Here is a 13,837-nt window from a genome sequence, read left to right on the forward strand (position 1 = left end):
GGGAGGTACAAGCTCCAACTCGGTTTTACAGTGAAAATGGCAGGCACTTCAAACCGGCACTAAGAAACAGACTGAGAAACCAGAGTAAGGGTTTCTCCTGCAACCCGTTCCCTTTGTGCTGGATGAACGAACGTCTCTCCACATGCTCAGTTCTGAGGGATAAGTGTGTGTGAAAGCAGTCCTTCACCTAGCTTGAAGGGAACACAAAGTTTCTTTTCAGTTGCAAATTCCACTCCATACATATGTATGGCGAGGTACAAGCTCCAACTCGGTTTTACACTGAAAACGGCAGTCAATTCAAACCGGCACTAGGAAACAGACTGAGAAACCAGAGTAAGTGTTTCTCCTGCAACCCGTTCCCTTTGTGCTGGATGAACGAACGTCTCTCCACATGCTCAGTTCTGAGAGATAAGTTTGTGTGAAAGCCGTCCTTCACCTAGCTTGAAAGGAACACAAAGTTTCTTTTCAGTTGCAAACTCCACTCCATACATATATATGGGGAGGTACAAGCTCCAACTCGGTTTTACAGTGAAAACGGCAGGCACTTCAAACCGGCATTAGGAAAAAGACTGAGAAACCAGAGTACGGGTTTCTCCTGCAACCCGTTCCCTTTGTGCTGGATGAACGAACGTCTCTCCACATGCTCAGTTCTGAGAGATAAGTGTGTGTGAAAGCCGTTCTTCACCTAGCTTTAAGGGAACACAAATTTTCTTTTCAGTTGCAAACTCCACTCCATACATATATATGGGGAGGTACGAGCTCCAACTCGGTTTTACAGTGAAAACAGCAGGCACTTCAAACCGGCACTAGGAAACAGACTGTGAAACCAGAGTAAGAGTTTGTCCTGCAACCCGTTCCCTTTGTGCTGGATGAACGAACGTCTCTCCACATGCTCAGTTCTGAGAGATATGTGTGTGTGAAAGCCGTCCTTCACCTAGCTTGAAGGGAACACAAAGTTTCTTTTATGGTGCCAACTCCACTCCATACATATATATGGGGAGGTACAAGCTCCAACTCGGTTTTACAGTGAAAACGGCAGGCACTTCAAACCGGCACTAGGAAACAGACTGAGAAACCAGAGTAAGGGTTTCTCCTGCAACCCGTTCCCTTTGTGCTGGATGAACGAACGTCTCTCCACATGCTCAGTTCTGAGGGATAAGTGTGTGTGAAAGCCGTCCTTCACCTAGCTTGAAGGGAACACAAATTTTCTTTTCAGTTGCAAACTCCACTCCATACATATATATGGGGAGGTACGAGCTCCAACTCGGTTTTACAGTGAAAACAGCAGGCACTTCAAACCGGCACTAGGAAACAGACTGTGAAACCAGAGTAAGAGTTTGTCCTGCAACCCGTTCCCTTTGTGCTGGATGAACGAACGTCTCTCCACATGCTCAGTTCTGAGAGATAAGTGTGTGTGAAAGCCGTCCTTCACCTAGCTTGAAGGGAACACAAAGTTTCTTTTAAGGTGCCAACACCACTCCATACATATATATGGGGAGGTACAAGCTCCAACTCGGTTTTACAGTGAAAACGGCAGGCACTTCAAACCGGCACTAGGAAACAGACTGAGAAACCAGAGTAAGGGTTTCTCCTGCAAACCGTTCCCTTTGTGCTGGATGAACGAACGTCTCTCCACAGGCTCAGTTCTGAGGGATAAGTGTGTGTGAATGCCGTCCTTCACCTAGCTTGAAGGGAACACAAAGTTTCTTTTCAGTTGCAAACTCCACTCCATACATATGTAAGGGGAGGTACAATCTCCAACTCGGTTTTACACTGAAAACGGCAGTCAATTCAAACCAGCACTAGGAAACAGACTGAGAAACCAGAGTAAGTGTTTCTCCTGCAACCCGTTCCCTTTGTGCTGGATGAACGAACGTCTCTCCACATGCTCAGTTCTGAGAGATAAGTTTGTGTGAAAGCCGTCCTTCACCTAGCTTGAAAGGAACACAAAGTTTCTTTTCAGTTTCAAACTCCACTCCATACATATATATGGGGAGGTACAAGCTCCAACTCGGTTTTACAGTGAAAACGGCAGGCACTTCAAACCGGCACTAGGAAACAGACTGAGAAACCAGAGTCAGGGTTTCTCCTGCAACCCGTTCCCTTTGTGCTGGATGAACGAACGTCTCTCCACATGCTCAGTTCTGAGAGATAAGTGTGTGTGAAAGCTGTCCTTCACCTAGCTTGAAGGGAAAACAAAGTTTCTTTTCAGTTGCAAACTCCACTCCATACATATATATGGGGAGGTATAAACTCCAACATGGTTTTACAGTGAAAACGGCTGGCACTTCAAACTGGCACTAGGAAACAGACTGAGAAACCAGAGTCAGTGTTTCTCCTGCAAAACGTTCCCTTTGTGCTGGATGAACGAACGTCTCTCCACATGCTAATTTCTGAGAGATAAGTGTGTGTGAAAGCCGTCCTTCACTTAGCTTGAAGGGAACACAAAGTTTCTTTTCAGTTGCAAACTCCACTCATACATATATATGGGGAGGTACAAGCTCCAACTCGGTTTTACATTTAAAACGGCAGGCACTTCAAACCAGCACTAGGAAACAGACTGAGAAACCAGAGTAAGGGTTTCTCCTGCAACCCGTTCCCTTTGTGTTGGATGAACGAACGTCTCTCCACATGCTCAGTTCTGAGAGATAAGTGTGTGTGAAAGCCGTCCTTCACCTGCTTGAAGGGAACACAAAATTTCTTTTCAGTTGCAAAGTCCACTCCATACATATATATGGGGAGTTACAAGCTCCAACTCGGTTTTACAGTGAAAACGGCAGGCACTTCAAACCGGCACTAGGAAACACACTGAGAAACCAGAGTAAGGGTTTCTCCTGCAACCCGTTCCCTTTGTGCTGGATGAACGAACGTCTCTCCACATGCTCAGTTCTGAGAGATAAGTGTGTGTGAAAGCCGCCCTTCACCTAGCTTGAAGGGAACACAAAGTTTCTTTTCAGTTGCCAACTCTACTCCATACATATATATGGGGAGGTACAAGCTCCAACTCGGTTTTACAGTGAAAACGGCAGGCACTTCAAACCGGCACTAGGAAAGAGACTGAGAAACCAGAGTAAGGGTTTCTCCTGCAACCCGTTCCCTTTGTGCTGGATGAACGAACGTCTCTCCACATGCTCAGTTCTGAGAGATATGTGTGTGTGAAAGCCGTCCTTCACCTAGCTTGAATGGAACACAAAGTTTCTTTTCAGTTGCAAACACCACTCCATACATATATATGGGGAGGTACAAGCTCCAACTCGGATTTAAAGTGAAAACGGCAGGCACTTCAAGCAGGCATTAGGAAACAGATTGAGAAACCAGAGTCAGGGTTTCTCCTGCAAACCGTTCCCTTTGTGCTGGATGAACGAACGTCTCTCCACATGCTCAGTTCTGAGGGATAAGTGTGTGTGAAAGCCGTACTTCACCTAGCTTGAAGGGAACACAAAGTTTCTTTTCAGTTGCCAACCCCACTCCATACATATATATGGGGAGGTACAAGCTCCAACTCGGTTTTACAGTGAAAACGGCAGGCACTTCAATCCGGCACTAGGAAACAGACTGAGAAACCAGAGTAAGGGTTTCTCCTGCAACCCGTTCCCTTTGTGCTGGATGAACGAACGTCTCTCCACATGCTCAGTTCTGAGAGATAAGTGTGTGTGAAAGCCGTCCTTCACCTGCTTGAAGGGAACACAAAGTTTCTTTTCAGTTGCAAACTCCACTCCATACATATATATGGGGAGGTACAAGCTCCAACACGATTTTACACTGAAAACGGCAGGCACTTCAAACCGGCACTAGGAAACAGACTGAGAAACCAGAGTCAGGGTTTCTCCTGCAACCCGTTCCCTTTGTGCTGGATGAACGAACGTCTCTCCACATGCACAGTTCTGAAAGATTAGTTTGTGTGAAAGCCGTCCTTCACCTAGCTTGAAGGGAACACAAAGTTTCTTTTCAGTTGCAAACTCCACTCCATACATATATATGGGGAGGTACAAGTTCCAACTCGGTTTTACAGTGAAAACGGCAGGCACTTCAAACCGGCACTAGGAAACAGACTGAGAAACCAGAGTAAGGGTTTCTCCTGCAACCTGTTCCATTTGTGCTGGATGAACGAACGTCTCTCCACATGCTCAGTTCTGAGAGATAAGTGTGTGTGAAAGCCGTCCTTCACATAGCTTGAAGGGAACACAAAGTTTCTTTTCAGTTGAAAACTCCACTCCATATATACATATGGGGAGGTACAAGCTCCAACTCGGTTTTACAGTGAAAAAGGCAGGCACTTCAAACCCGCACTAGGAAACAGACTGAGAAACCAGAGTAAGGGTTACTCCTGCAACCCGTTCCCTTTGTGCTGGATGAACGAACGTCTCTCCACATGCTCAGTTATGAGAGATAAGTGTGTGTGAAAGCCGTCCTTCACCTAGCTTGAAGGGAACACAAAGTTTCTTTTCAGTTGCAAACTCCACTCCATACATATATATGGGGAGGTACAAGCTCCAACTCGGATTTACAGTGAAAACGGCAGGCACTTCAAACCGGCACTAGGAAACAGACTGAGAAACCAGAGTAAGGGTTTCTCCTGCAACCCGTTCCCTTTGTGCTTGATGAACGAACGTCTCTCCACATGCTCAGTTCTGAGAGATAAGTGTGTGTGAAAGCCGTCCTTCACCTAGCTTGAAGGGAACACAAAGTTTCTTTTCAGTTGCAAACTCCACTCCATATATATATATGGGGAGGTACAAGTTCCAACTCGGTTTTACAGTGAAAACGGCAGGCACTTCAAACCGGCACTAGGAAACAGACTGAGAAACCAGAGTAAGGGTTATTCCTGCAACCCGTTCCCTTTGTGCTGGATGAACGAACGTCTCTCCACATGCTCAGTTCTGAGAGATAAGTGTGTGTGAAAGCCGTCCTTCACTTGCTTGAACGGAACACACAGTTTCTTTTCAGTTGCAAACCCCACTCCATACATATATATGGGGAGGTGCAAGCTCCAACACGATTTTACACTGAAAACGGCAGGCACTTCAAACCGGCACTAGGAAACAGACTGAGAAACCAGAGTCAGGGTTTCTCCTGCAACCCGTTCCATTTGTGCTGGATGAACGAACGTCTCTCCACATACACAGTTCTAAAACATTAGTTTGTGTGAAAGCCGCCCTTCACCTAGCTTGAAGGGAACACAAAGTTTCTTTTCAGTTGCAAACTCCACTCCATACATATATATGGGGAGGTACAAGCTCCAACTCTGTTTTACAGTGAAAACGGCAGGCACTTCAAACCGGCACTAGGAAACAGACTGAGAAACCAGAGTAAGGGTTTCTCCTGCAACCCGTTCCATTTGTGCTGGATGAACGAACGTCTCTCCACATGCTCAGTTCTGAGAGATAAGTGTGTGTGAAAGCCGTCCTTCATCTAGCTTGAAGGGAACACAAAGTTTCTTTTCAGTTGCAAACTCCACTCCATACATATATATGGGGAGGTACAAGATCCAACTCGGTTTTACAGTGAAAACGGCAGGCACTTCAAACCGGCACTAGGAAACAGACTGAGAAACCAGAATAAGGGTTTCTACTGCAACCCGTTCCCTTTGTGCTGGATGAACGAACGTCTCTTCACATGCTCAGTTCTGAGAGATAAGTGTGTGTGAAAGCCGTCCTTCACCTGCTTGAAGGGAACACAAAGTTTCTTTTCAGTTGCAAACTCCACTCCATACATATATATGGGGAGGTACAAGCTCCAACTCGGTTTTACAGTGAAAACGGCAGGCACTTCAAACCGGCACTAGGAAACAGACTGAGAAACCAGAGTAAGGGTTTCTCCTGCAAACCGTACCATTTGTGCTGGATGAACGAACGTCTCTCCACATGCTCAGTTCTGAGAGATAAGTGTGTGTGAAAGCCGTCCTTCAACTAGCTTGAACGTAACACAAGGTTTCTTTTAAGTTGCCAACTCCACTCCATACATATATATTGGGAGGTACAAGCTCCAACTCTGTTTTACAGTGAAAACGGCAGGCACTTCAAACCGGCACTAGGAAACAGAGTGAGAAACCAGAGTAAGGGTTTCTCCTGCAAACCTTTCCCTTTGTGCTGGAAGAACGAATGTCTCTTCACATGCTCAGTTCTGAGAGAAAAGTGTGTGTGAATGCCGTCCTTCTCCTGCTTAAAGGGAACACAAACTTTCTTTTCATTTGCAAACTCCACTCCATACATATATATGGGGAGGTACAAGCTCCAACTCGGTTTTACAGTGAAAACGGCAGGCACTTCAAACCGGCACTAGGAAACTGAATGAGAAACCAGAGTAAGGGTATCTTCGGCAACCCGTTCACTTTGTGCTGGATGAACGAACGTCTCTCCACATGCTCAGTTCTGAGAGATAAGTGTGTGTGAAAGCCGACCTTCACCTAGCTTGAAGGGAACAGAAAGTTTCTTTTCAGTTGCAAACTCCACTCCATACATATATATGGGGAGGTACAAGCTCCAACTCGGTTTTACAGTGAAAACGGCAGGCACTTCATACCGGCACTAGGAAACAGACTGAGAAACCAGAGTCAGGGTTTCTCCTGCAACCCGTTCCCTTTGTGCTGGATGAACGAACGTCTCTCCACATGCACAGTTCTGAGAGATAAGTGTGTGTGAAAGCCGTCCTTCACCAAGCTTGACGGGAACACAAAGTTTCTTTTCAGTTACATAATCCACTCCATACATATATATGGGAGTTACAAGCTCCAACTCGGTTTTACAGTGAAAACGGCAGGCACTTCAAACCGGCACTAGGAAACAGACTGAGAAACCAGAGTAAGGGTTTCTCCTGCAACCCGTTCCCTTTGTGCTGGATGAATGAACGTCTCTCCACATGCTCAGTTCTGAGAGATAAGTGTGTGTGAAAGCCGTCCTTCACCTAGCTTGAAGGGAACACAAAGTTTCTTTTCAGTTGCCAACTCCACTCCATACATATATATGGGGAGGTACAAGCTCCAACTCGGTTTTACAGTGAAAACGGCAGGCAATTCAAACCGGCACTAGGAAACAGACTGAGAAACCAGAGTAAGTGTTTCTCCTGCAACCCGTTCCCTTTGTGCTGGATGAACGAACGTCTCTCCACATGCTCAGTTCTGAGAGATAAGTGTGTGTGAAAGCCGTCCTTCACCTAACTTGAAGGGAACACAAAGTTCCTTTTCAGTTGCCAACTCCAATCCATACATATATATGGGGAGGTACAAGCTCCTAATCGGTTTTACAGTGAAAACGGCAGGCACTTCAAACCGGCACTAAGAAACAGACTGCGAAACCAGAGTCAGTGTTTCTCCTGCAACCCGTTCCATTTGTGCTGGATGAACGAACGTCTCTCCACATGCTCAGTTCTGAGAGATAAGTGTGTGTGAAAGCCGTCCTTCACCAAGCTTGATGGGAACACAAAGTTTCTTTTCAGATGCAAACTCCATTCCATACATATATATGGGAAGGTACGAGCTCAAACTCGGTTTTACAGTGAAAACGGCAGGCACTTCAAACCGGCACTAGGAAACAGACTGAGAAACCAGAGTAATGGTTTCTCCTGCAACCCGTTCCCTTTGTGCTGGATGAACGAACGTCTCTCCACATGCTCCGTTCTGAGATATAAGTGTGTGTGAAAGCCATCCTTCACCTAGCTTGAAGGGAACACAAAGTTTCTTCTCAGTTGCAAACTCCACTCCATATAAATATATGGGGAGGTACGAGTTCCAACTCGGTTTTACAGTGAAAACGGCAGGCACTTCAAACCGGCACTAGGAAACAGACTGAGAAAACAGAGTCAAGGTTTCTCCTGCAACCCGTTCCCTTTGTGCTGGATGAACGAACGTCTCTCCACATGATCAGTTCTGAGAGATAAGTGTGTGTGAAAGCCGTCCTTCACCTAGCTTGAAGGGAACACAAAGTTTCTTTTCAGTTGCAAACTCCAATCCATACATATATATGGGGAGGTACGAGCTTCAAATCGGTTTTACAGTGAAAACGGCAGGCACTTCAAACCGGCACTGGGAAACAGACTGAGAAACCAGAGTCAGGGTTTCTCCTGCAACCCATTCCCTTTGTGCTGGATGAACGAACGTCTCTCCACATGCTCAATTCTGAGAGATAAGTGTGTGTGAAAGCCGTCCTTCACTTAGCTTGAAGGGAAAACAAAGTTTCTTTTCATTTGCAAACTCCACTCCATACATATATAGGGGGAGGTACAACCTCCAACTCGGTTTTACAGTGAAAACGGCAGGCACTTCAAACCGGCACTAGGAAACAGACTGAGAAACCAGAGTAAGGGTTTCTCCTGCAACCCGTTCATTTTGTGCTGGATGAACGAACGTCTCTCCACATGCTCAGTTCTGAGAGATAAGTGTGTGTGAAAGCCGTCCTTCACCTGCTTGAAGGGAACACAAAGTTTCTTTTCTGTTGCAAACCCCACTCCATACATATTTATGGGGAGGTACAAGCTCCAACTCGGTTTTACAGTGAAAACGGCAGGCACTTCAAACCGGCACTAGGAAACAGACTGAGAAACCAGAGTAAGGGTTTCTCCGGCAACTCGTTCCCTTTGTGCTGGATGACCGAACGTCTCTCCACATGCTCAGTTCTGAGAGAAAAGTGTGTGTGAAAGCCGAACTTCACCTAGCTTGAAGGGAACAGAAAGTTTCTTTTCAGTTGCAAACTCCATTCCATACATATATATGGGGAGGTACAAGCTCCAACTCGGTTTTACAGTGAAAACGGCAGGCAATTCAAACCGGCTCTAGGAAACAGACTGAGAAACCAGAGTAAGGGTTTCTCCTGAAACCAGTTCCCTTTTTGCTGGATGAACGAACTTCTCTCCACATGCACAGTTCTGAGAGATAAGTGTGTGTGAAAGCCGTCCTTCACCAAGCTTGATGGGAACACAAAGTTTCTTTTCAGTTGCATAATCCACTCCATACATATATATGGGGAGTTACAAGCTCCAACTCGTTTTTACAGTGAAAACGGCAGGCACTTCAAACCGGCACTAGGAAACAGACTGAGAAACCAGAGTCAGGGTTTCTCCTGCAACCCGTTCCCTTTGTGCTGGATGAACGAACGTCTCTCCACATGATCAGTTCTGAGAGATAAGTGTGTGTGAAAGCCGTCCTTCACCTAGCTTGAAGGGAACACAAAGTTTCTTTTCAGTTGCAAACTCCAATCCATACATATATATGGGGCGGTACGAGCTTCAACTCGGTTTTACAGTGAAAAGGGCAGGCACTTCAAACCGGCACTGGGAAACAGACTGAGAAACCAGAGTCAGGGTTTCTCCTGCAACCCGTTCCCTTTGTGCTGGATGAACGAACGTCTCTCCACATGCTCAATTCTGAGAGATAAGTGTGTGTGAAAGCCGTCCTTCAACAAGCTTGAAGGGAACACAAAGTTGCTTTTCAGTTGCAAACTCCACTCCATACATATATATGGGGAGGTACAAGCTCCAACTCGGTTTTACAGTGAAAACGGCAGGCACTTCAAACCGGCACTAGGAAACAGACTGAGAAACCAGAGTAAGGGTTTCTCCTGCAACCCGTTCCCTTTGTGCTGGATGAACGAACGTCTCTCCACATGCTCAGTTCTGAGAGATAAGTGTGTGTGAAAGCCGTCCTTCAAATAGCTTGAAGGGAAAATAAAGGTTCTTTTCAGTTGCATAATCCACTCCATACATATATATGGGGAGGTACAAGCTCCAACTCGGTTTTACAGTGAAAACGGCAGGCACTTCAAACCGGCACTAGGAAACAGACTGAGAAACCAGAGTAAGGGTTTCTCCTGCAACCCGTTCCGTTTGTGCTGAATGAACGAACGTCTCTCCACATTCTCAGTTCTGAGACATAAGTGTGTGTGAAAGCCGTCCTTCACCTAGCTTGAAGGGAACACAAAGTTTCTTTTCAGTTGCCAACCCCACTCCATACATATATATGGGGAGGTACAAGCTCCAACTCGGTTTTACAGTGAAAACGGCAGGCACTTCAAACCGGCACTAGGAAATAGACTGAGAAACCAGAGTAAGGGTTTCTCCTGCAACCCGTTCCCTTTGTGCTGGATGAACGAACGTCTCTCCACATGCTCAGTTCTGAGAGATAAGTGTGTGTGAAAGCCGTCCTTCACCTAGCTTGAAGGGAACACAAAGTTTCTTTTCAGTTGCAAACACCAGTCCATACATATATATGGGGAGGTACAAGCTCCAACTCGGTTTTACAGTGAAAATGGCAGACACTTCAAACCGGCACGAGGAAACAGACTGAGAAACCAGAGTAAGGGTTTCTCCTGCAACCCGTTGCATTTGTGCTGGATGAACGAACGTCTCTCCACATGCTCAGTTCTGAGAGATAAGTGTGTGTGAAAGCCGTCCTTCAAATAGCTTGAAGGGAAAATAAAGGTTCTTTTCAGTTGCATAATCCACTCCATACATATATATGGGGAGGTACAAGCTCCAACTCGGTTTTACAGTGAAAACGGCAGGCACTTCAAACCGGCACTAGGAAACAGACTGAGAAACCAGAGTAAGGGTTTCTCCTGCAACCCGTTCCGTTTGTGCTGAATGAACGAACGTCTCTCCACATGCTCAGTTCTGAGACATAAGTGTGTGTGAAAGCCGTCCTTCACCTAGCTTGAAGGGAACACAAAGTTTCTTTTCAGTTGCCAACCCCACTCCATACATATATATGGGGAGGTACAAGCTCCAACTCGGTTTTACAGTGAAAACGGCAGGCACTTCAAACCGGCACTAGGAAATAGACTGAGAAACCAGAGTAAGGCTTTCTCCTGCAACCCGTTCCCTTTGTGCTGGATGAACGAACGTCTCTCCACATGCTCAGTTCTGAGAGATAAGTGTGTGTGAAAGCCGTCCTTCACCTAGCTTGAAGGGAACACAAAGTTTCTTTTCAGTTGCAAACACCAGTCCATACATATATATGGGTAGGTACAATCTCCAACTCGGTTTTACAGTGAAAATGGCAGACACTTCAAACCGGCACTAGGAAACAGACTGAGAAACCAGAGTAAGGGTTTCTCCTGCAACCCGTTGCATTTGTGCTGGATGAACGAACGTCTCTCCACATGCTCAGTTCTGAGAGATAAGTGTGTGTGAAAGCCGTCCTTCACCTAGCTTGAAGGGAACACAAAGTTTCTTTTCAGTTGCAAACTCCATTCCATACATATATATGGGGAGGTACAAGCTCCAACTCGGTTTTACAGTGAAAACGGCAGGCACTTCAAACCGGCACTAGGAAACAGACTGAGAAACCAGAGTCAGGGTTTCTCCTGCAACCATTTCCCTTTGTGCTGGATGAACGAACGTCTCTCCACATGCTCAGTTCTGAGAGATAAGTGTGTGTGAAAGCCGTCCTTCACCTGCTTGAAGGGAACACAAAGTTTCTTTTCAGTTGCAAACTCCACTCCATACATATATATGGGGAGGTACAAGCTCCAACACGATTTTACACTGAAAACGGCAGGCACTTCAAACCGGCACTAGGAAACAGACTGAGAAACCAGAGTCAGGGTTTCTCCTGCAACCCGTTCCCATTGTGCTGGATGAACGAACGTCTCTCCACATGCACAGTTCTGAAAGATTAGTTTGTGTGAAAGCCGTCCTTCACCTAGCTTGAAGGGAACACAAACTTTCTTTTCAGTTGCAAACTCCACTCCATACATATATATGGGGAGGTACAAGTTCCAACTCGGTTTTACAGTGAAAACGGCAGGCACTTCAAACCGGCACTAGGAAACAGACTGAGAAACCAGAGTAAGGGTTTCTCCTGCTACCCGTTCCATTTGTGCTGGATGAACGAACGTCTCTCCACATGCTCAGTTCTGAGAGATAAGTGTGTGTGAAAGCCGTCCTTCACATAGCTTGAAGGGAACACAAAGTTTCTTTTCAGTTGCAAACTCCACTCCATATATACATATGGGGAGGTACAAGCTCCAACTCGGTTTTACAGTGAAAAAGGCAGGAACTTCAAACCCGCACTAGGAAACAGACTGAGAAACCAGAGTAAGGGTTTCTCCTGCAACCCGTTCCCTTTGTGCTGGATGAACGAACGTCTCTCCACATGCTCAGTTCTGAGAGATAAGTGTGTGTGAAAGCCGTCCTTCACCTAGCTTGAAGGGAACACAAAGTTTCTTTTCCGTTGCAAACTCCACTCCATACATATATATGGGGAGGTACAAGCTCCAACTCGGATTTACAGTGAAAACGGCAGGCACTTCAAACCGGCACTAGGAAACAGACTGAGAAACCAGAGTAAGGGTTTCTCCTGCAACCCGTTCCCTTTGTGCTTGATGAACGAACGTCTCTCCACATGCTCAGTTCTGAGAGATAAGTGTGTGTGAAAGCCGTCCTTCACCTAGCTTGAAGGGAACACAAAGTTTCTTTTCAGTTGCAAACTCCACTCCATACATATATATGGGGAGGTACAAGTTCCAACTCGGTTTTACAGTGAAAACGGCAGGCACTTCAAACCGGCACTAGGAAACACACTGAGAAACCAGAGTAAGGGTTATTCCTGCAACCCGTTCCCTTTGTGCTGGATGAACGAACGTCTCTCCACATGCTCAGTTCTGAGAGATAAGTGTGTGTGAAAGCCGTCCTTCACTTGCTTGAACGGAACACACAGTTTCTTTTCAGTTGCAAACCCCACTCCATACATATATATGGGGAGGTGCAAGCTCCAACACGATTTTACACTGAAAACGGCAGGCACTTCAAACCGGCACTAGGAAACAGACTGAGAAACCAGAGTCAGGGTTTCTCCTGCAACCCGTTCCATTTGTGCTGGATGAACGAACGTCTCTCCACATACACAGTTCTAAAACATTAGTTTGTGTGAAAGCCGTCCTTCACCTAGCTTGAAGGGAACACAATGTTTCTTTTCAGTTGCAAACTCCACTCCATACATATATATGGGGAGGTACAAGCTCCAACTCTGTTTTACAGTGAAAACGGCAGGCACTTCAAACCGGCACTAGGAAACAGACTGAGAAACCAGAGTAAGGGTTTCTCCTGCAACCCGTTCCATTTGTGCTGGATGAACGAACGTCTCTCCACATGCTCAGTTCTGAGAGATAAGTGTGTGTGAAAGCCGTCCTTCATCTAGCTTGAAGGGAACACAAAGTTTCTTTTCAGTTGCAAACTCCACTCCATACATATATATGGGGAGGTACAAGATCCAACTCGGTTTTACAGTGAAAACGGCAGGCACTTCAAACCGGCACTAGGAAACAGACTGAGAAACCAGAATAAGGGTTTCTCCTGCAACCCGTTCCCTTTGTGCTGGATGAACGAACGTCTCTTCACATGCTCAGTTCTGAGAGATAAGTGTGTGTGAAAGCCGTCCTTCACCTGCTTGAAGGGAACACAAAGTTTCTTTTCAGTTGCAAACTCCACTCCATACATATATATGGGGAGGTACAAGCTCCAACTCGGTTTTACAGTGAAAACGGCAGGCACTTCAAACCGGCATTAGGAAACAGACTGAGAAACCAGAGTAAGGGTTTCTTCTGCAAACCGTACCATTTGTGCTGGATGAACGAACGTCTCTCCACATGCTCAGTTCTGAGAGATAAGTGTGTGTGAAAACCGTCCTTCACATTGCTTGAGGGGACACAAAGTTTCTATTCAGTTGCAAACACCACTCCATACATATATATGGGGAGGTACAAGCTCCACCTCGGTTTTACAGTGAAAACGGCAGGCACTTCAAACCGGCACTAGGAAACAGACTGAGAAACCAGAGTCAGTGTTTCTCCTGCAATCCGTTCCATTTGTGCTGGATGAACGAACATCTCTCCACATGCTCAGTTCT

The sequence above is a fragment of the Vicugna pacos genome, chromosome 31, assembly GCF_048564905.1.
Source record: "Vicugna pacos chromosome 31, VicPac4, whole genome shotgun sequence".
NCBI classification, from domain to species: Eukaryota; Metazoa; Chordata; class Mammalia; order Artiodactyla; family Camelidae; genus Vicugna; species Vicugna pacos.